This window comes from Puma concolor, chromosome B1 (genome assembly GCF_028749965.1).
Source record: "Puma concolor isolate L17-30 chromosome B1, mPumCon1.1.hap2, whole genome shotgun sequence".
In the NCBI taxonomy this organism is placed as follows: Eukaryota; Metazoa; Chordata; class Mammalia; order Carnivora; family Felidae; genus Puma; species Puma concolor.
This window is the reverse complement of record NC_141670.1, coordinates 189,645,859-189,668,130: the sequence shown is the minus strand read 5'-3', so window position 1 is coordinate 189,668,130 and position 22,272 is coordinate 189,645,859. Positions and strand designations below refer to the sequence as shown.

General features: G+C 39.7%; 1 long non-coding RNA gene across 1 annotated transcript; it reads left to right on the top strand.

Annotated features, from left to right (window-relative positions):
* The first annotated feature begins 3,308 nt into the window (after positions 1 to 3,308).
* LOC147582081 (uncharacterized) lies at positions 3,309 to 20,783 on the top strand. Its single transcript, XR_015249842.1, has 3 exons — positions 3,309 to 3,729; positions 6,633 to 6,728; positions 20,577 to 20,783. It is a non-coding gene; the product is annotated as an uncharacterized LOC147582081 (long non-coding RNA).
* The last annotated feature ends 1,489 nt before the right edge of the window (positions 20,784 to 22,272 follow it).

The window sequence follows — 22,272 nt, the reverse complement described above, 5'->3', positions numbered from 1 at the left end:
GTCTTGGGGAATTTTTCCCTTTGGGGAGGTGAGCTAAAATGGTGGCCTCTAAAATGCAGAACCCGAGGCTTTTCTTGTCTGGGTCTGGGGCCCCTGCAGAGTTTATCCCAGGGACCAATTCCCAGAAATCTATGACTAGAACTTTCGCATTGGAAATAAATGATATAACGTACAGTCTTGCAGTCATGTTTGAATAGCACTTCATCTGACCAACATTTTTTTGAGATTCAACCATATAAACCCAACAGTATCCATTGCTAATAGTACATTATGTGATAGAAATATTCCAGGTCTGTGTTGTCCAATATGACAGCTGCAAGTGGCTGTTTAACACGTGATATGGAGCCTGTGTGAGGTAAGATAATTTTTCATTTTGTTTAATTTTAATCAATTTAAATTTGAGTTTAAATAGCCCAAGGTGCCTAATGGCTACTCCAATGAACAATGCAGATCTCCACACTGATGGCTACAAAAAGTGGCAGCTCATCATCAGCATGAAGTAGCTTTCAATCTGTAAATCAGCTAGAAGGCAAAGAAAAAAAAATCCTCTGTGTTAAGTAGGCAAAATTGTTTACATTTCTTTTGAATTTATATAAAGAACTATTATCCACTAACAAAGGTATTATCATCATCATCCCTTTTCTTTATAAAAGTAAAAACTTCTTAGGGCACCTGGGTGACTCAATCAGGTAAACATCTGAATCTCGATTTCGGCTCAGGTCATGATCTCAAGGTTTGTGGGGTCGACAGCAACAGCACACAGCCTGCTTGGGATTCTCTCTCTCTCTTTCTCGCTCTCAAAAATAAATAAATAAACATAAAAAAATTAAATACTTCTTACTGTGGCAAAATGGAAGTTTTTAATAGTCATGTTACTATTGTCATAGCTACAAATTGTCATTTGAACTTAGAATCTGTGCATATTTTCACATACTTTATGTCAGTCTATAGTTGAAATAAATATGCATGTCTATTTTGAAATTTGCCACAAGCACTAACATCAATTTGGTACATAGCCTCTGTTTACTTCACTGCAGTTGAAAAAGTTATATAAAGTATAGAATTTAAGAAAAAGAATCTCAAGTGGGGGGCACCTGGGTATCTCAGTCAGTTAAGTATCTGACTCTAGATTTCAGCTCAGGTCATAATCTCACGGTTCATGAGCTCGAGCCCCGAGTTGGGCTCTGAGTTGGCAGTGTGGAGCCTGCTTGGGATTCTCTTTCTCCCTCTCTCTACCCCTTCCCAGCTCTCTCTCTCTCTCTCTCTCTCTCTCTCGGTAAATAAACAAACTTAAAAAAAAACTCAAGTAGTATCACTCATCCAAGGAGAAATACAGAGGAAATGAAATGTTTTACTATATGGACAATTTCAGCCATTCTTGTACAGGAATCACTCATACTATCTCTGAAAATTAAAAATCATTATAGATCACAAGCTAGTAATGTATTAAGGCTGGCAAGAACTTTAGAAAAAATATCTCTCAATGCTGTAGTCCTTTGAACCACAGGACCCCTTGTTATTATCATTTCTGTACCGGTATGGGTTTGTAAGGAAATGGCAAGAAGTCCCTTCCACATGTACAAAAAATAGAGGATGATACTGTCTGAAACTTACCATCACTTACCCTGCGTCAGATCAAAAACCGTGCTTTAATTACGCTACCCCAGGCCCGACAGCCTCTTGGCAGACAGGTCTATCTACTGCTGATCCCCCCTCAGGCATCATGAGCATCATAGGATTTGAAGTTGTAGGACTTAAGAGATCCTTTCAAAGTTTTCACTGTGTTTGTGATTTCCCACTTTAGAACATCCTATAGAAACTGAGAAATTGCTCATTAACCATATTCATGTACCCACAGTCCAGTAGTAAAGCTATGTTGCACCAACTGTTGCTTTAAGGATGGTAGGTGGACCACATTCCAAAGCTTCTATGCTACCAATCTTGTCTTGGTATATTATGTAAGGCTTGTGGGAGACACCAGAGAAACACTCCAGAATACTTTGTTTCTCCTCCTAATAGGGACAGTGTATAACTATGTATGTGTGAATATGTAATAAATATGTGTGTATATACACAGATGCCACCCTGTTTATTGTTAACAATTTATTTTACATGCTTTGTCTTCTTCCTCCTCTACCAAACGATTAGCTCCTAGAGGCTTTTCCAACCGCCTTCTTAAATTACGCCCACCTCTAATCACTCCCTATTAAGTTACTCTGAAATCTGGACCAATCATCTAAACGGAGTCTAGATAACATGGCTTGTTCAAACCTGAAGATAGCTACCTTTTAAAATTTATTTGTTTAGGGGCGCCTGGGTGGCGCAGTCGGTTAAGCGTCCGACTTCAGCCAGGTCACGATCTCGCGGTCCGTGAGTTCGAGCCCCGCGTCGGGCTCTGGGCTGATGGCTCAGAGCCTGGAGCCTGTTTCCGATTCTGTGTCTCCCTCTCTCTCTGCCCCTCCCCCGTTCATGCTCTGTCTCTCTCTGTCCCAAAAATAAATAAACGTTGAAAAAAAAAATTTTTTAAATTTATTTGTTTACATTTTTCTGTCCTTAGTCTCCCACATGACACCAGCTCTATGACACTGTCTTATCTCCTTTTCATCACAGACACTTGCTTCTGCCAAGCATCCATTCCCAAATCTTTTCTCCCTTAGAGACTGAAAAAGCTAATCATTTTCCCAGCCTCCCTTGCCCAAACTTTTGGTGACCTCATTCTAGCCAAAAAGAATCAGAAGTTATGCTGTCCAATATGGTAGACATTAGATACATGTGAGTATTTAAATTTAAATTAATTACAATTAAACTAAAAATTCAGTTCCTTCAACATGCTAGCCACAACCCAAGTGCCCACTACCTATATGTGGCTGGTGAATACCATTTTGGACAGCACAGACTATAGAATAGTTTCAACATCGCAGAAAGTTCTCCTCGTCAACACCAATCTGAGAAGCCTGTTTACAGAGAAGCCTCAGGACAGGAATTGTCTGTGTGACAGACTTTTTCTTTCTTTCTTTCTTTCCCTTTCTTTCTTTCTTTCTTTCTTTCTTTCTTTCTTTCCCTTTCTTTCTTTCTTTCTTTCTTTCTTTCTTTCTTTCTTTGAGACAAAGAGGGTGCAAATGAGTAAGGGGCAGAGAGAGAGAGAATCCCATGAGGGGCAGAGAGGGAGGGAGAGAGAGGGAGAGAAAGAAGCAGGGCTCACCCAAAGTGGGGCTTGTGTTCACCCCAAGCAGGGCTCAAGTTCACCCCATGCAGGGCCTCAACTCATGAATTGTGACATCATGACCTGAGCTGAGGTCCAATGCTTAACCCAGCGAGCCACCAAGGCAGGGGCCCTGTGTGATACTTATAAGAGAATATCTCTCCCACCACCCTCATTCTCCCTGCTTTAGAGATCATATTGTGGGGACAGGAGACCTGGAGCTGAAGCACGTATTTTGTGACCACTAGGCAAGAAGCCTGAAGGAAAATTCCAGAATAATAGGAGGAATCGGAAAGAGAAAACCACCATTTGGGTCATTGAGATCATACTTGGGCTGGCAATCAAGCCTTATTTTTATTGGTAATGAATATTCTCTGGCTTAATGCATGGTTACTGTGGTTTCCTAGTTCCTAGAACAGTGTCTGGCACATGGAAGGAAATCCAAAGTGTTTGTTGATTCAATAGCTTAAATTTTGGTCATTTTCATGTTCCAAACATCCAATACGGTTCTTCATATGCATTAGCTGGTGAGTAAAAGCTTTTGTGAATTAAATATTTTTGATAACTGGGCAAGAATGTCCAGCTAAAATCAACTAACTTGAGGCTGACTAAAGTTCGGGCTTCTAGAATCAAAGGGCAATGTGTAATGTCATGATTAAGTTGACAGCATTTGGGAAAGAAGAGCAAGTTTTGGGACTTGAAATGTCTCAGTGACACCTCTATAAACCCTGTTAATAAACAGACATTCTCTGTATATTTTTGCATTATTTAGTGTTAATCTATTGGAGCTCCTGGGAGGCTCTGTCGGTCAAGCGTCTGACTTTGGCTCAGGTCATGGTCTCACGGTTCGTGGGTTCGAGCCCCAAGTCGGACTCTGCTGACAGCTCGGAGCCTGCAGCCTGCTTCGGATTCTGTGTTTCCCTCTCTCTCTGCCCCTCCCCCACTCACACTCTGTCTCTCTCTCTCTCAAAAATAAATAAACATTAAAAAAACACACATAATGTTAATCCATTAAACTCACAGCTGTAGTTTATATTTTTAGTCATTACATAACTTGTGCTGGAACGCATGCTCAGTCATTACCCAGGACCCAGATAGGAACAGCAGTAGTGTCTCAAATCACCCCCTAGCCTCTTTAGACAGCATTGGCTCCTGTTCTGGCTTACTAGTTACTAGAAATAGTGACCTTCGACAAGTCACTAAATCTCATCTTTTGAAATGAGTTTGAACTAGAACCAGCTTTTAAGCACTATGATTTTATCCTGCTGAACCATGAATTCTTTTCTTGTTTGCTGCAGCCAGACTATTATTGGAATGTATCGCTGTGACAGTTAAATGCTCTCTTTAGATGACCAAATATCTTTCTGAAATAGTATATTCTTTGCCCACTCCAGTGTAATTACCATCAGTTGTAAATACAAAGAAGAAATATGAGGCAAAAATTGGCCAGCCGTGCCATGTGAGGAATTACCTAGTAGCCTCCAAACACACGATGAGGTCGGTTACACAGAGTTTTGTGGAAGGCCCACCATTCAGCTAAAGACACTCAAATCACACAGTTGATTACATTCATTTAAAGCACTTGGTGAGAGGGGCACCTGAGTGGCTCAGTCGGTTGAGTGTCCGACTCTTGGTTTCCCAGGGTCGTGGGATCAAGCCCTGCGTTGAGCTCCCTGCTGAGTGTGGAGCCAGCTTGGGATTCTCTCTCCCTCTACCCTCTCCTCCTGTCTCTATCTCTCTCAAAAAAAAAAAAAAAATTAGGAAGAAATATAATAAAGCACTTGGTGAGAAGCAGGGGAAAGAGGTGGGGTTGGTCAACCCACATAGAATAAAATGTGACAGATGGAACACCCCCTGGACCCTGGGCCACATGGTGTTCATTTGAACTGTTGGAGTCTGTCTATCTGTCTGTCTGTTTTCTAACTCAGACAAATCAATCTTCCCACTGCTGGTATAGTTATAGTTACAAGGAGCAGAGCTGAAGTTTGAGCAAAGAGATCCAACAGACAGAACGTATCTGGGGCCAGCATCTCCCTTGGTCTATTAGAGGGATGTGGGGACAATTGTGCCTGAGCACAGTTACGACTTGTCTGCTAAGCAGCTGTGGGTCTTATCTGTGCTGCTTGGACAGAGGACACGCAGGGTCAGATTGGGTATCGCCAGTGGGTAGCTGGTTCTCAACCCGATAAATATTGAGTGCCTTATATGCCACCCCTGTTTACTGAACCATAAATATTTGGTGCATCCTCAGTTCTTCAATCCTTTTCTGCCTAGAAGTCATTTTCTCATTTGTCCCATCATTTTTATCTGTTTTCTGCTCATGTTCTCTCCTTTTCTTTCCTGAATCTATCATGTCTCATAAGCGATTTGCTTCTCTACCTAGTGTCATCTACTCTCCTTTTTTTTCTCTCTGTTTTTATAGCAGAATTAAATGTTTTAAAATAACACAGAAAACACATTACATGACAGATGAAACAACAGACTTTGGGGAAATTTAGAAATATAGCTCACACCAGAGATGTGGCTAGCTTCTTCAAATAGCAGTATTGCCTGAGACCTACCTCCCAAAGACAATGTAAATAACCTGCCTTGTTATATCACCTATCTATGTTATTACAAGTTTTAGTCCTATGTGCCAACTATAATGGTCAAAACCTATCCACCAATTACTAACTATTAATCATAGACATAGTAGGAGATAGGTCAGTCATAAATTTCCATCTATATTTTTAAGAACCCAGTAGCTTCCTTCTTCCTTAGTGTTAGTTAACATGACAAAATCCATTTGTTGATCTGTACGGAATGGGAAGATATATTTGAAGTTATACATTTCTCAACAAAATAATCATTACTTTGAATCAACCTCTGAATCAGTATATCGATAACACATTGAACATTGTGGTATTTGGATTTCTGTAATGTGCTTTTTTTTGTAACACATTTCTAAACACCCTCCTATGTCACCCAAAAGCCTCAAACATTGCTAAATCATAAAATTAGGTTATATAAACTTAGTCAAATTTTTAACTTTTAATTCAGATATATTAGTTATTGCTCTCCTTACGTTACCTGCATTTGGGGTAACAGGACTGTTTTAGTTTATATGACAATGAGTCAAAATGCATGTATAGTTTGTATAACTTTATAGCATGCTAAAATACAGAAGAAGTGTGAAAATATGGAGGAAAAAGTGAAGTCAGGAAGTCTGGATTAATATACCGACTCTATCCTTAGCTGGGTTACCTTAAGCAACTTACCTAACATCTTGGTGCCTGAATTTCTTCATCTGTTGCAAGATTTAATATAAATTTAATTTAAAATTTAATTAAATTAAGTATGACAACACTGAAGGCACCTGGCACATGAGTTGCACGATCGGTGCCTATTGAACCTACTGAACCTGAATCTAGCCCATTGCCTCATATTCCAGATGGAGAAGCTGAAACCTACAGGCTGTACAGAGGTATCTCAGATCATACCTTTGGTTCAAATAAAACCCAGAACAGAAGAACTGGAAAGACTGCAGGTATGGTTGGTTTCCCTTATAAGCCTATAATGAGACTTTCTTATAATCTGGTCACGAGTTATGATTTAAATAAGTCACTCACTTAATGTCTCAGTTTCTCTACCTGCAGAATCGAGGGACTAATAATTACCTCCTATATTCTAGGAATATTGGACAGGCAAAGAAGTAATGCCTGGAAGAAATCACTGGGAAAAACTTTCTATGTAACCATAACATATCATTATAAACATTAGAAGCTGCAAAAGCATCTCATTGTTAATAACACCACATTACAATTACATATATACAGCTTCTTTCATCTCTGGATCTCTAGATTCCAGCAAAATTAGTGCAGTGGACATTCTTAGACAGTGATTCTACTAGGAAGGCAAAATGGAGAATTGAGGGAATCATACAGAAAATTCAGGAAAAAGCAAGCCTGTGTTCTCCACATGGACTGAGTTTTACAGTTCTATTTGTCCAGGTAATTACCTCAATTGTCCTCATCTCTCTGTAAGTGAACACTCCTCATCATACAGATATACGTATCTTCTCTCTCTCTCGCTCGCTCTCTCTGTTTTAGAGAGAGAAAGGAATGTGAGAGAGTGGGGGAGAGTGGCGATGGGGGGGGTGGAGAGAGAGAGAGAGAGAGAGAGAGAGAGAGAGAGAGAATCACAGGCAGGCTCCATGCTCAGCATGGAGTCCAACACAGTTCAGGATCATGACCCAAGCTGAAATACAGAGTCAGACACTCAACGAGCCACCCAGGTGCCCAGATGTATGTACATTCCAAGTTCAGTTCAATATAACTGAGATGCTTCTGAATGTCTGTTCCAAGAAAGAAAAGCCTTTGTCTTCTGTATTACTGTAAGCCCAGCACCTGAACAATGCCTAGTATTCCATAGGCACTCCTTAAATATTTGTTGAATGAATCGATGAATGAAAAAATAAGCCAAAGAATGGGTAACATTTCTCCATTCATGAATTTGTCTTTCATGATGATCAAATAACTGCAACTGAGTTGCCGTATGGAAACTTAAGGAAAACTTTTATTTATGAACTCCACTCTCAGCTCAGTTGACTGTGCATTGAAATTTCTCATACTTGCACTTACCTCTTAAAACTATATGAACATATCATGCTATCATTGCTAGATTATAAATGATAAAATTCCAGCAGTATGACTCCTGTCTGTCCCTATCAGGAAAAGTTGCTCATCTATTTGGAGCCTGTTTGGCTGTAAAACCTCTGTATATTAAGTTCTAAATCCACTTAATTAGCTTCTCTAATCTTCATTATATAAAACTCAGTCCCATCTGATCGGAATATAAAATAAAAACAACCTCTCTGACAGCTAATATTGCAATATATAGAGTCTCAAGGGAAGAGAGAGATTCTGTCTAGGGCACTGTCCAATACTGTGACTCACTTTTACCTGATCCCCTCGGGAATTATTCATTACCCAGTGAGCTAAAAATATTTTCTGATTTTATTCTTCTTTTCTTTGTGTATTCATATCCCTAACCTCCTCCCTCCAGAACTCTGAAAGAAGGAAGTCAGGAGTCAGGTGTTTGTAGGTCCCTGCCCATAGCACCATGAAATTCTATCGAAACTACCCCTATTTTAGTTACAATTATTTCAGGTGAAAGTGACAGAAACACAACTCCAACTAGGTAAAACCAAAAAGGAACATATTGGTTCACATAAATACGAAGTTGTTTCAGGCATAGCTGGATCTAGGTTCTGAAGCAATGTTCCCAGGTCTCTCTCTCCACCTCTTTGCACTCTGTGGGCTTTGTTCTGTGGGCAGGAACTATTCACCCTGCAGTTGGAGAGCCACCAACAGCTCCACCTTCGTATCAACCTCACATTACTGTAAAATCCCAGTAAAAAATAAAAATAGCAACAAAACAATCCCCTTTCCCAGCATTCCCAGGAGAGGGACTAACTAACCTAGTCTGGGTTGAAAATACACTTACCTCACCTAAAACTAATGTAATGTGTGTCAGTTGTACTTTGATAAGGAAGGAAGGAAGGAAACCGAGTTTTAGAACAACTCGTCAAAAGAAAAAAAGAGGGGTTCCTGGGTGACCCACTCGATTAAGCGACCAACTCTTGATAACAGTTCAGTTCACGATCTCACAGTCATGAGATCGAGCCCTGAGGGGGGCTCCAAACTGAACATGGAGCCTGCTTCGGATTCTCTCTCTCCCTTTCTCTCTGCCCCTCCCCTGCGCGCGCGCTCTCTCTCACACATACACAAAATAAACTTTAAAACAAATAAAAAATAAAATAAACTTTAAAAAAAGAAAAAGAAAAAGAAAACACACATACTGAACAAGTATGGGATAAGGTGAGTTCCCCAAATACATACTTGATGGCAGAAAAAACAAAACTGTCTGCTATGCTATCTTTACCCCAATAGTATATGACATAGACAAAATGACAGGAAGGACAATTAGCTGAATGTTAGTCACAGTTATTTCTGGATGGCTTGCAAGCAAATTTGAACATCTTCTTTATGTTTCTCTTTATACTGTTGTTATTTTCCATGTTTTATAATGTATATGAGTTACTAACATAATTTTAATTTTTTTTTTCAACGTTTTTATTTTATTTTTGGGACAGAGAGAGACAGAGCATGAACGGGGGAGGGGCAGAGAGAGAGGGAGACACAGAATCGGAAACAGGCTCCAGGCTCCGAGCCATCAGCCCAGAGCCTGACGCGGGGCTCGAACTCATGGACCGCGAGATCGTGACCTGGCTGAAGTCGGACGCTTAACCGACTGCGCCACCCAGGCGCCCCCATAATTTTAAAATTAAGTGCTATTTTACGAATGTATTCATTTTATCAAATAAATGAATGAGTATAATTCCTGAGTCTGCTGCGTGTGAAGCACTTTTCTGAATGCTAAGGACAAATTAAATGAATAAAATAGGCGTGGCCACTACCACCAAGGAATTTGTTGTTAGATGGGGAGGACAAACACATACTCACTTAATCACTGTTGTAAACTCCTTAAATTCCTTTGGTAAAAGGATAATTGCTATTTAAAACTTACCAGCTATCATTACTCACTGCTTATCACCAAATCCCTCTCTTTCATAAAAGAGACATCAAAGATTTAAATATAAAAGTATAATCATGGGGCCCCTGGGTGGCTCAGTTGCTTAGGCGTCTGATTCTTGATTTCGGCTCCAGTCACGATCTCACGGTTTATGAGGTCCAGCCCCACACGGGGCTCCAAGCTGACAGCACGGAGCTACTTGGAATTCTCTCTCTACCCCCTCCTCCTCTCATGCTCACACTTCCTCTCTTTCAAATTAAAAGATAAACTTAAAATATATATAATCATAAAACACATTTAATAATGACATTTATATACAGGTATATAATCACCTAGGTGTATGTGTGCACACACATACATGTGTTAGAGGGATAATGAAATATAAAAAACTTACAAATTAGTGAGAAAACATTCAACTACTTAAGAAAAACAGGTGAAATATCTGAATAGCTAGTTCAAAAAAGGATAAATATATGGTATGATATGATATGAAAGTATGATATGAAAGAATACTCAGCCTCAGGCGCCTGGGTGGCTCAGTCGGTTAAGCATCCAACTTCCACTCAGGTTTGGGAATTTGAGTTTCTGCTGTCAACTCAAAAGCCTACTTTGGATCCTCTGTCCCCCTCTCTCCCTGCCCCTTCCCCACAAGCGCATGCACACTGTCTCTCTCTCAAAAATAAACATTAAAACAAATGCTCAACCTCACTAATAATTTTTTTAATGTTTATTTTTAGAGAGAGAGAGAGAGACACAGCCTGAGCAGGAGAGGGGCAGAGAGAGAGGGAGACACAGAAACTGAAGCAGACTCCAGGCTCTGAGCTGTCAGCACAGAACCCAAATCGGGACTCGAACTCATGCTCCACAAGGTCAGGATCTGAGCTGAAGTCCAATGCTGAGCCACCCTGGTGCCCCAGCCTCACTAATAATAAAGAAATGCAATCAAAGCAACCTACAAAAAAAAAAATTATCAAGATACTAATTTTTACCCTTCGAACTGGAAAAAATCAGAGAGTTAGATAATATCCGATGACTTTTGGAGAAGTCAACTGTTCTCCTAAGTGATTAGAGGCACTATCAATTGATACAACAAAAAACCATTTTGCTTCCTGTCCCAGCTTTATTGAGATGTAATTGACACATAACATTGTGTAAGTTTAAGGTGCCAGTATGATAATTTAATGCATTTAAAAATTGCAAAATGCTTATCACCGTGGTATTAGCTACCATCTCCATCCCATCACCTAGAAGACACTTCCTTTCAAGTGAAGTCTTGAAGAAAGGAAATGAGAAAGCCTCTGTGTGCTGATCTCCTAGTTAGGTGAAAAGAGGGATATAGTGGACCCCCATTTCTATAAATAAATGTGTGTGTGTGTGTGTGTGTGTGTGTGTGTGTGTGTGTGTGTGTGTTTATGCTGTGTATACATACAGTATTTCTGGAAGAATATAAAGAAACGGTAAGTAATGAAATCTTACCTCTGGGAGAAGGATCAGCAGTGAAGAAACTTACATTTCATCCTGTAAATTTGTTTATTATTCAATTTTTAAAAGTTTTATACATGCATTTACCTTTTATTAAAAAGGCAGACTAAAAAAAAAAGACTGATTTTAGAAACAGACTGAGCAAAAAACTGTAAATATGTTTTTCAATTTTCTGGCAGCAGTAGACAGCAAAGCATCACAGAATATGTCTTACTTGTTCCAGGAAGGTTGTCTTGAAGGAAGACTCCTAAAGGTGGATGTGTAAAAACTGTAACGGAAGAAGGTACCCATTGTCAGGGAAGCCCCACCTCCCCGCCCCGTTTTTTTTTTTTTTTTTTTTAAATGGTTTGAACAAAACTGCTCTTTTTAATATCCCTTCAAATGTAGATCAGTTCTCTGAGGGCAAGGTGGGTAAATTTGCATAGGCTCAAAGGAGATTCCTGGGAGCTTAGGGATGGAGACTGAGGACCTGAACCCTTCTGAGGCTCAATGGCTTTATATCTCTGATGGAGTTAGTGGTCTCCAGGCGGTTCTATCGTGAGTAACGTTGTAGCTGAACTGAGAGCTGTCTGTGGAAGGCTCCTGCAGCCTGAAAGAAAATAGAACATTTGGGAAAATGAGAAAAGACCAATTTTGCAGGGAGTGTAACGGAGGGAAGATTGCCATCCCAAGAGACGTGTGAGGCGGGCAGAGGTCACATCTTGCAGTGCTTGTGGCTTTGGTCATTAGGAATGTCGTTCACCTTAGTAACAGTTGGAAGCCATCGAAGGATTTAAAGAAGAGTGAAGACACAATAAAAGTTGCAGTTTTATATGCTTCTTTTGGCTCCTGCACAGGGATTGGAGGGGAATGGAAACAGCATACGAAAAGATTATGGTGTCTAAAGACAAAATTAGGTGTCTGTAGCCAGAGATGAGGGATTATTCTGGTAGCTTTAAACTAGGAGGATGGGAATGGAGGTAAAGAGAGGTGGGTATCTATGACTGACACCATGTTTAAGAAACTACGAGCCTCATTTTTGCTTATTTGGACGGAGGGAGAGGGGGATGTCAAGGATGAGTCCCAGTTTTTTGGTTTGCCAAGCTGCATAGGGATGACATTTACCAAGACAGGAAGCCCTGGAGGAAGACCGATTTGCATGGGAGGATCAGGAGTGTTTGCTGGACATGTTGAGATTGAAGTCTCTTTTAGACATTCAGGTGGCAGTGTTGAGAAGGCACTGTTACAGTCTGGAGTTTTCAGCAAGGACTGGAGGTTAATTTTTTTTTAAGTTAGAGCATAAACATTTTATTTGAAGCATAGGTGAAGATGAACTTTCCTAAGTAGAAAAATTAAAGTGAGAAAGGAAAAGGGATTGGTGAGCATCTATCCCAAAGAAGTCAACTTAAAAAAAATTTTTAATGTTATTTATTTTTGAGAAAGAGAGAGAGAGAGAGAGAGAGAGAGAGAGTGCAAGCTCACAAAATGGGGGAGGGGCAGAGAGAGGGGACAGAGGACCCAAAGCAGGCTCCGCACTGCCTATAGTGTCTCAAACTCATGAACGAAGAGAAAATGACCTAAGCTGAAGTTGGAGGCTTAACCCACTGAGCCACTCAGGCGCCCCAAGAAGTCAACTTTTAAATGTATGGGAGGAGAGAAGGCAGCAGAGAAAGAAAGACAAGTAGAATAAAGCCTTCCAAAAACGAATAATGTAATAAGGATTGCTGATTAGTCCCTATGATCATTTACTTTCTCCTTGTTTTACAAAGTTAATAAGATCACTTAGAGACAGGAAGATTCGTTATTTATCAAGAACAATATCTATTTTAAATTAACCCTTCTTAAATTGCCTTCTAGAACACCAAAGATGCTGAACACCAATTTAAACACCAAAGTTACTACAAGCAGTAACACTAAAAGCACAAAATCACCTGTCCTGCATACCACACCAGCCACATTCTAGCCTCCACCCCGCTGCCCTACTAGTGAGTTAACAGAACCCTTTTCTCCTTTATGGCACAGCTTTTTATGACATTGTCTCTGAGTTTTACTAGAAAGTATGGCAATTCCAGCTGACTTCTCTAGAGCTATTGCAGGAATCCAGGAAAATTAGTTTTTTTCTTTTGTGTCACTACTCAGTTTTTAGAAGACGGAGCTAAATATTCCATGCTAATGGCACCCGAGGAGGCACTTCTAAGGATTCTGTTGTTACCAAGTCATCATGGAAGAAGATCTTATCAATCAATCATTGAATTGGGGCCTTTTGCCCATATATGTCTTTTAAAGATAAATACCTAGTCTAGTCCTTTATAGTCTCGAGCAAAATTTTGCCCGTTGGCAAAAATAGGTAAAAATATGGAACTGATTTCCAGAGGGAGTTTTTCTTTGTCTTCAGCATGCTAGAGCAGGGGCCAGCCAATTTTTTCTGTAAAGAATCAAGTGGTAAATATTTCAGCCTTTGCTAGCTAGAGTGTCTGTTACAACTACCATGGTGAAAGTAGCAATAGATAAAACATAAATTCATGAGTGCCACTGTGTTCCAAGTAAACTTGATTTATGGACACTAAAATTGGGATTTCATATAATCTTCATGTGTCATGAAATGCTATTCTTCTTTGGATTTTTTTCTATCCATTTAAAACTGCAAAAATCACCTTAGCTTGTGGACTTCGTAAAAATAGATGGTAGACTGACTTGTGCTCTAGGTGAGACCATCATAGCATGTCTTGAATTATCACCACCTCCTTTCCTCCCCCCAATAATTAATTCAGAAAATTCAATTCCAGTTGTTGAAAATGAAAATGTTAACCCTGGGGCCAAAAAAAAATCTGGGAAACATTGGAGTCCAGTTCTTCCAACATTCTTATTTAAGGCAATCTCAGTACACTGCACCATCCATCTGGGGATGGCCATTTGCTTCGAGTTGATAAGACATAATGGTGACAGCTCAGATAAGGTTCCCAACTACAAATTCTCACCACTCATGCTGAGGTTGAATCAGAACTATTGTCAGTAAGGATGGTGTCTGTCAATCCATGTGTTGCAAAAACTAGCACAGACCTGATTATTGCAGCAGATGTTTGAAATGTAATTATAAGCACTTAGAGCCATTTTGAGAGAGAGAGTCTAACCCAAGAAGTTCTTTTGGTATCAGACTGCAAAATCAATATGAATTCTTGAAATGCATTTTGAATGCTTCTGGAGCCCTTAGCCTGAAGTGACCTTGGGCCAATAACATCAAGTAGGCCAGAATGTGGTAGAACCCTTTTACAGTCTTTCATTGCTTGTATTTGTCCCATGCTACCTGACATAAGTTTAAGTAATAAGGTCATGAAAATTTCTTCTAAGTGTTTTACACCCAAGATGATCTGATGGCCCCCTTTCAGAAAAACAATATTACATTTCTACAAAATATATCCTTTATGTCAAACTAACTCATGCTGATGACTTGGGATCAAGCCTTTATTTCATATTCCCACTCTTTACCTAATTTGAGGCATAAACCAAATGGGATCTCCTAGAAAGATAATTCTGTAACAGGATCAGCCAAAAGACATAAACATTTAGAGGCCCTCAGACATTGATGACACGGACATGATAAAAATCTGTAATTCCCAGGAATTCCAAGAAAAATTCTTAAAATCAAACCTCAGACTAGTAGCCAGACTCCTGAAAGTAAACTCCTTGGTTGACAAATACACTAACACAACTGCTTTCCAAGACCCCTCTTTCTCAACTACCCTCCCTGCCCCTCTTGTTCAATCTCCTTTAGACACAGAAACTCTTAAGGAATTTAAGGCATAGGAACTGGTAGCACCTGAAGTTGAAAAGGCTAATTATAAACAGGGGGGATTTCTATCTTTATTTATTTTTAGCTTTGGAGACACCTGCTTTGGTCTGTCCTCTTCTCTTGCCTGCAATTTAGTCCATAACCTCTGTGAGATTAGACACTATGGCAAAGGAAATAAAGTTCTCCTGCACAAATATTAGTGGGAGTGCACCTGCCTTCATATTGAGTAGGTAGCCTCCACTGGCTCAATCTATCAGGAACACAATCCTGGTAAAAATGTAAATGTGGGACAAGGATGAGAGCCAGCTCCTTCTGTCTCATTTCTCCACTGGTAAATGGATCTTATTCAATTCTTAATGTTTCATGGATAGGAATATGTTCTAAACCATAGTCTGCATGTTTTCAGGATGGTTGGAAGCTTTTCCTTGAAAATAGGCACTGCCACCGTTGTAGCTAAGAATAACCACTTTGGACAGTCCCTTGGTTCCCCTCTAGTAATAGAGGCACTCAACTCACTAATGTTCAACAGATACTTCTACTCTCACAAAACTGCATCCTTCTTACCATTCTCTGGAAAAAGGAATGGGCCAAAACAACCAAATTCCCCGAGGAACTCGCGTTTGCCTGGGTTCAAAGTCATGCCTTTATCTCTGATCATTATTTGCTCCTCCCACTTCAGCCCTTATGAAATAGTTACAGTCAGGGCAGGAAGGTCTACTATCCCTCTTGGACCTTAGGAGATCTAATATGATTCAGTCCAATAACCTTAAATACTGCCCAGGTCTTATTAAATACACTCATACTTATGACTAGCAAGTCAATTCTGTTTTCGCCCAGAGTTCCCACCTCAGCCCTTACATGATTTTCAGGTCAGATACCTAGTTTTCTGGGAAAGACAGGTCTGAAAAACTGATCCTGAATCCAAGTAGAAGGGACCTAACTCTGTCCTCCTAACCTCCTAACCTCCTGCAAATCTACAAGGAATACAACCTTGAGCTCATGTTGCACAATTAAGGAAGACAGCAGCCTCACCTAAATAGAAATCTGATCCAACAGAAGACCTTAAACCAAGGCTCTTTCAAGAGCTCCGAGAAGCAGAGAATAGCATGAAGTACCCTGCTTTCCCAAGCCCCACCAAACAGGCACAGAGCATCAAAAAGTGGTCAGCTTCAACCCCAGATTCCAAAACAAGATCCTCCAGGGGTTCCCTGCTTAATCCCTGCCTTCTTTGTCTACTCTTCGTCAAACTGTTTCTTCTATTTCCATCAATCTTGGAACCAATGCTCCCCTTATTACACAATACCTTGAAATGATTTTGCCCCTCTTTGTTCTGTCCTGTCCTGTCTCACCATATAAACAAAAAGAGAACAAAGCTCTCTCATTCAATTTGTTCTGTTTTTTTTTTTTTTTTTCAACTGTCCCTACACTCTCAACCCATCCCTCACCTGACCACTGGGGTGGACACTCCATTGCCTTCAACACATCCCAGGGAGACTTTCTCCTTAATGGTCTATATGGGTAATTCAACCACTTCCACTTCATCAACCCCAACTTCTCAGCAATTCCCAACATAATCAAGACGTCTCTTAAAATCTCCAAAACTCTAGGCACCTAGGTGGCTCCGTCAGTTAAGCATCTGACTATAGCTGAGGTCATGATCTCACAGTCCATGAGTTCAAGCCTCACGTTGTGCTCTGTGATGACATTTGAGGGCCTGAAGCCTGCTTTGGATTCTGTGTCTCCCTCTCTCTCTGACCCTCCCTCACTCATACTCTGTGTCTCAAAAATGAATAAATGTTAACAAAAATTTTTTAAAAATCTCCAAAACTCATGATTCTACTTTCCCCATAACAGGTATAAGAAAAAAAACACATCAGCACTTTCATTTCTGATAACCATCTTCTCCTTCACTACTTTTCAACTAAACTTGCAAACTTTGTTGAATTCTAAGTAATGACTATGGCCTCCTGCCAGATCTACCCAATGGTGAACTACAACTATTATTATTAATTACTACACCCCCCAAAGTGCCTGTGTCCCCCTGCCAAGTATATTACATTTTATGTGGTAGCAAGCCTACACCTGCCTTCCCCACATCATTTTTTCCCCTACATCTTCAGAAACCTTATCTGGGACTTCCAATTATTTAAAATCACTAGTCTACCTGTTGGCCATGTGTCCATCTGGAGATTTAAATGGTCACTTCAAAATGAGGCAAATATAAGTTATTCAGGAGAGTTCATAGAGGGGTCATTAATTCTCCCTTTATGTGTGCTGTGGAGGCTATTATATCCACTACGGAAATTATAAATTGGAAAAAATAGAAAGGTCTCCAAACTCATGCAGAAGTAATAAATGATACCATTTCTGCCATAGAAACACAACAAATAAGCTTAAACTCACTGGCTTATGTTGTTATAGACAATCATATAGCTCTCAACCTCTTCCCAGATGGTCAGGGAGGCGTCTGCTCCATAGCCAAAACATCTTGTTGCACTTGGATTAACATCACACACCAAGTAGAATAGTCAACCACTAAACTCAAGGAAAAGGCTATTTGGCTCTCTAAAAGTTGATCCAAATGGCCTATCAGACATGTTGTTCTGGATGGGAAATGGAAATCTAGGATCCTGGATTTGGGGTATATTGCAAGAATTACTCACCCTTCTTGTAATCTTATGCCTTACAGTTAAATGATGCATCCTGTCCACAGTCTTAAATGCTACTATGTAGTTATTATCTCAAAATATGATTCAAAAATGTGTATGATCCATCAGACTCCAAAACAACTCCACTTCCAACTAACTTCTCACTCAGAGACTGAATTTGAGCTTTAAGTACCAAGATCAAATCTGGAATGACAAAGGTGTAGATCTGTACATTCCCCATCACTTTGTTTCCCTTGCAGTTATTTAAGGACAACCTTATGGTTGTCTTCAATAAGAGGAAAGGTGATGTGACAAGGTCAAACACATCGCTTTTCTCTATTGCCTGAACCTACTAACAAGGCCAGACAGAGACCTTTCCCCTTTTGCCCCTAGTCAATTTCTAATTCTTCGTCTCATGAGTGATTAGCTAACATTAAAAGTATGTGTCTTCTGGGGTGCTTGGCTGGCTCAGTTGGAAGAACGTGTGACTCGATCTCAAGGGTCATGAGTTTGAACCCTATGTTAAGTATAGAGATTACTTAAATAAATAAAAATTTTAAAAAAAAAGTATGTCCTCTGAAGCTAGCTAGACATAGACATAAACATTTCCTGTTGAGATGACTGAGACTTTGTCTGATTGCAAAACAATTCCAACAGCAAATCACCCCATCTGTCACTTAGCTACTGCTCTCTTTAAAATGTCTAGGGTGAATCCACCCTACTGAGAAACTCATCTTCAGATCTAGATGCTGTCCCTATTGCAATAGTATGAATAAAATCATTCTCCTTAGTTGTTCAGTTTTTGTCTTATTTTTTAAAGTTAATTTATTTAAGCAATGTCTACTCCCAACATGGGGCTCAAACCCATGACCCCAAGATCAAGAGCCGCATATTCTACTGACTAAGCCAGTCAAACACCCCCAGTTTTTGTCTTTAACATGGCTTATGCAGATGGGAGAGAAAATTTTCATCCTCCTTTGGGAATTACATCTGGTCCCCAAAGAGTCCAGTCATGCATAGTTTATTTCTAGGTAGTGAGAAGAAAATGACCTTTGCTCCATTGAGGCAGACCTGGGGCTGGGCAGAGACTAGGAACCAGGCAAAGAGAAATTTCTGCAATAAACACCCAGTAGGAGATAGATAAATAGCATAGTGTAATATTGATTATTTTTTAGCAAGTTACTTCTGTTATTTCTATCACTGTTAGTACCTTCTCACTCTTAGTACTCAGTAAATTATTTTTAAATTTTCAGTCTGGGTGTAGCTGCACTATGGAGAATTAAGGAAAGAGTCCTGTGTCCCATCTTGGAAGAAAATGTCAAAGAGGAAGCAGCACCTTTTTTTTTTTTTTTTTGAAGTAATGTCTGCACTCAATGTGGGGTTCAAACTCACCTCAAGGTCAAGTGTTGCATACTCTACTGACTGAGGTAGCTAGGCACCCTGGGAGCAAGACCTTCTTTAAGTAGCAGAGGAAATTAATGAGAAATCTCCAAGAACAAGTCTAAAAGTCTTTGAGACCTGCTTCTCTCCCCATCAGATATTCTTTCTGAGTTGCCAGTTTGTGATGAGCTGAGTTTGGATTTTATTGCAAGTAGTTTGCTTACACAAGAAAAGAACAGAGTTGGTGGCCCCTTATATAGAGCATGCATTAATACGAAAGTCAAGAGCCAATCAACAGGGAAATGTTGGCGGTTTGGAAGCAGGCTCTGACTCCTAGGGAGAGTGAGGGGTTGTGCAAGATAAATACAGAACAGATGGTCAGATAATTGAGAGTCTATGGTCTATTAGTGGAGGAAGATTGTTAGGGCAAAAAGCTAGATTAGTCAGTCGGGTAAGGCAGCCGAAGGGGCTGCTGTGGAAGATGTTCACATTAACCAGGATCTTACTCCACTGGAGCCTTGAGGGTAAATTGGTTCAGAAATTGGTAAGAGTCTCACCTCAGGAGTTAGTTCTCCTACGATTTAAGAGACCAAATCCTCCAGGTGAATTAGACTCTAAGTAAAACACTAACAACCTAAAGAAAGCTTGGATTTTCTGTTCTTTCAAGGGTAGATGGGAATATATACTGCACAATCTCATCTTGAGTACGGGTGAACACTAGCCATATTGATATGATCGCTTAAGGAAATGATGCTGGAAATTTAACTTTTCGGATTTTTCCCACTCATATAACTGCAAGATGATTTCGGACCTCCCAAGTGTTTCTGTGATTCATCATCTGTTGATACTGTTGCAGGGTCATCAAGCATGACAGCCAAGAAAGAATTCTTGAGACATTGACAGTACAACTTAGTAAGTTCATTTAAGTAGCACAGAGACAGGACCTGCACTTTTGCTGTATGAAGCTGGTGGTTATGATCAAGGGGGAGGGAATGTGCCGGGAGTATTAGATCATAAATGGCTTCTTCAAATTTCTACTTGCAAAACTACTTTCTCAAGATTTCTTTGGTGCTTATCGTTCAGTTCGATATTAACTATTGGTGAGATATACAGGCAGTCGTGAAATTCTTTAAGGATGTAGCAACCAGCAGTATTTGATCCTTATCAGAACTATGCAGGGTATAGGTCAGCCTTCTGGGCTAAAGGTGAATATTTTCTGCTTCTATCTCTCAACAATATCAGAAATATGGTGCAGAAATATTGGATTAAAACTGAGAAGTAGAAGCACTAAATTCTAAGCCTTACATTGCAACTCTTGGGTAGGCTTCATTGTGTTAATGGCCATGACATCTCAGAAATACTGCATAACACGGGAATGAAAAAAAAAAAAAAAACCAAAACATTTCTGAGTCCTAAGTAATTAGGGGTAAGCATTAGGGAGAGAGAATTAGATAAAAGACCCAACTTTTACTACAGTTGATGATGTGTCTGGATTAACCATCTGAACTTTGAATGATTGCAGGTGCAGTGACCGGAAGTTCTCTACAGTTGCTAAGAAGACTCTAAGGATATTGAAAGTTAAGTAAGGCCACACCTCAGGAGCCACATGAAAGATTGGCTGAACTCCAAAATGCAGAAGAAAAATACATAACAAATCATTTTCAGTCTCTACTGGCACCTTCACCACAAATCTAGTAGACTAATTAAACACTGTATGGATTACATTCTATTAAAAACATATTGTATATGGAGAGATTATCTCATATATGGCTTATTTACCTAACCATAGCCTATTTGAAGACAACTTATTTGACTTGAAGATAAAGGTTGAGAACTGAAACTACCTTCCCTTACCCACAGTTTGGACACTAAGGAATTAAAATGCCTGTTTTGCCCTCACTACCCACAGATAACCTAACCCCCTACTTTACATGACTTTACTATTCCATTGTCTTCACAGGTGTGACTTTCAAAAGACCCATCAATTCTTCAATGGAAAACATCAACACACAGTCTGCATCCTAAGATTCTTGGAATGTCTTGCCTGAAAAATCCTTGCCTGCTGTTTTTGACAACCCTGGACTATTGTCTCTTAATCTTTACCCAGTTCTCATCAAGCTCCCCAGTGAACTAAATCTCTGATTCTCAATTAATGCTGAATTCGTTCCCCCACAGAGACATTACCAAAGCTTTGCAGAGGTTGTGTTCTTTGTTAATATGTAAGCAATATACTTAACTTTGTCTTATCCACAGGTTGTGTTTGGGGATATTTGAGGAGCCAGCAAACAACAGATCTTTTTTTAGTTGTTTTGCATAGAGCAAAATTACACTTCTAGCTTTCAAGAACATCTACAAATGGTTAGTTTGTGCTGGCTTCTTTAAAAGATAGACTATAACTTCTCCCTGCACACTTAAAAGACAGCTTCCAACAGTAACAGCTGTATCATTACTGTAGTCTTGGGAAATGTATAATGGTCTCAGCAACAAACAGGTATGGGATCTTTCAAGAATATATGGCAGATGTTATATTTATTATTTTTGTTGGTACATCACGGCCTGGGTAGCTTTCTTTCTTCCCCCATGTTCCTTTATTACTTAGACTCTCATTCTTGACCCCTGGAGCTTCACTGGTAGAGTAATTGAAATCACTTCCTACCACATGATACGAACTGCTATAACAGTTTCTGAACTCTTTTCCTAATGGACTTTTGAACAGTATGTTCTCTTAAACTGACTTTTTTGACGGAAAATGTAGCATACATTGTCATGCCAGAAGCAGAGACCTAGTATAAAACCAGAATTTGAGCAGACTTATAGGTCTGCAGATATTAAGGAGTATATAGTTTTTATTACTGATAACCTATTGGTCTGTGTTGAAAACCACTTTTAGTATTTATGGCTGAAATGATATGATGTCTGCAATGTGTTTTAAATGGCTTGGGGGTGGGGACTGGGGAAATAAAGTGTATAGATGAGATAAAATTAGCCTCAAAGATAATAATTTTGAACCTAGGTGACAGACGTATGGAATTTGACTTAACTGTTCACTCTATATATTTTGTGTCTATTTGAATTTTTCCTAATATTCAAAAACCCTGAATGTGGTTAGGAATAGTTGTGTTGGTTAGGAATTGTCTTAATTCTTCCAAAAGGTCAAATCCGGGACTGTCAAGAGATACCACTTAAGGGATTTACAGTGATTTGAGAACAATGCTGAA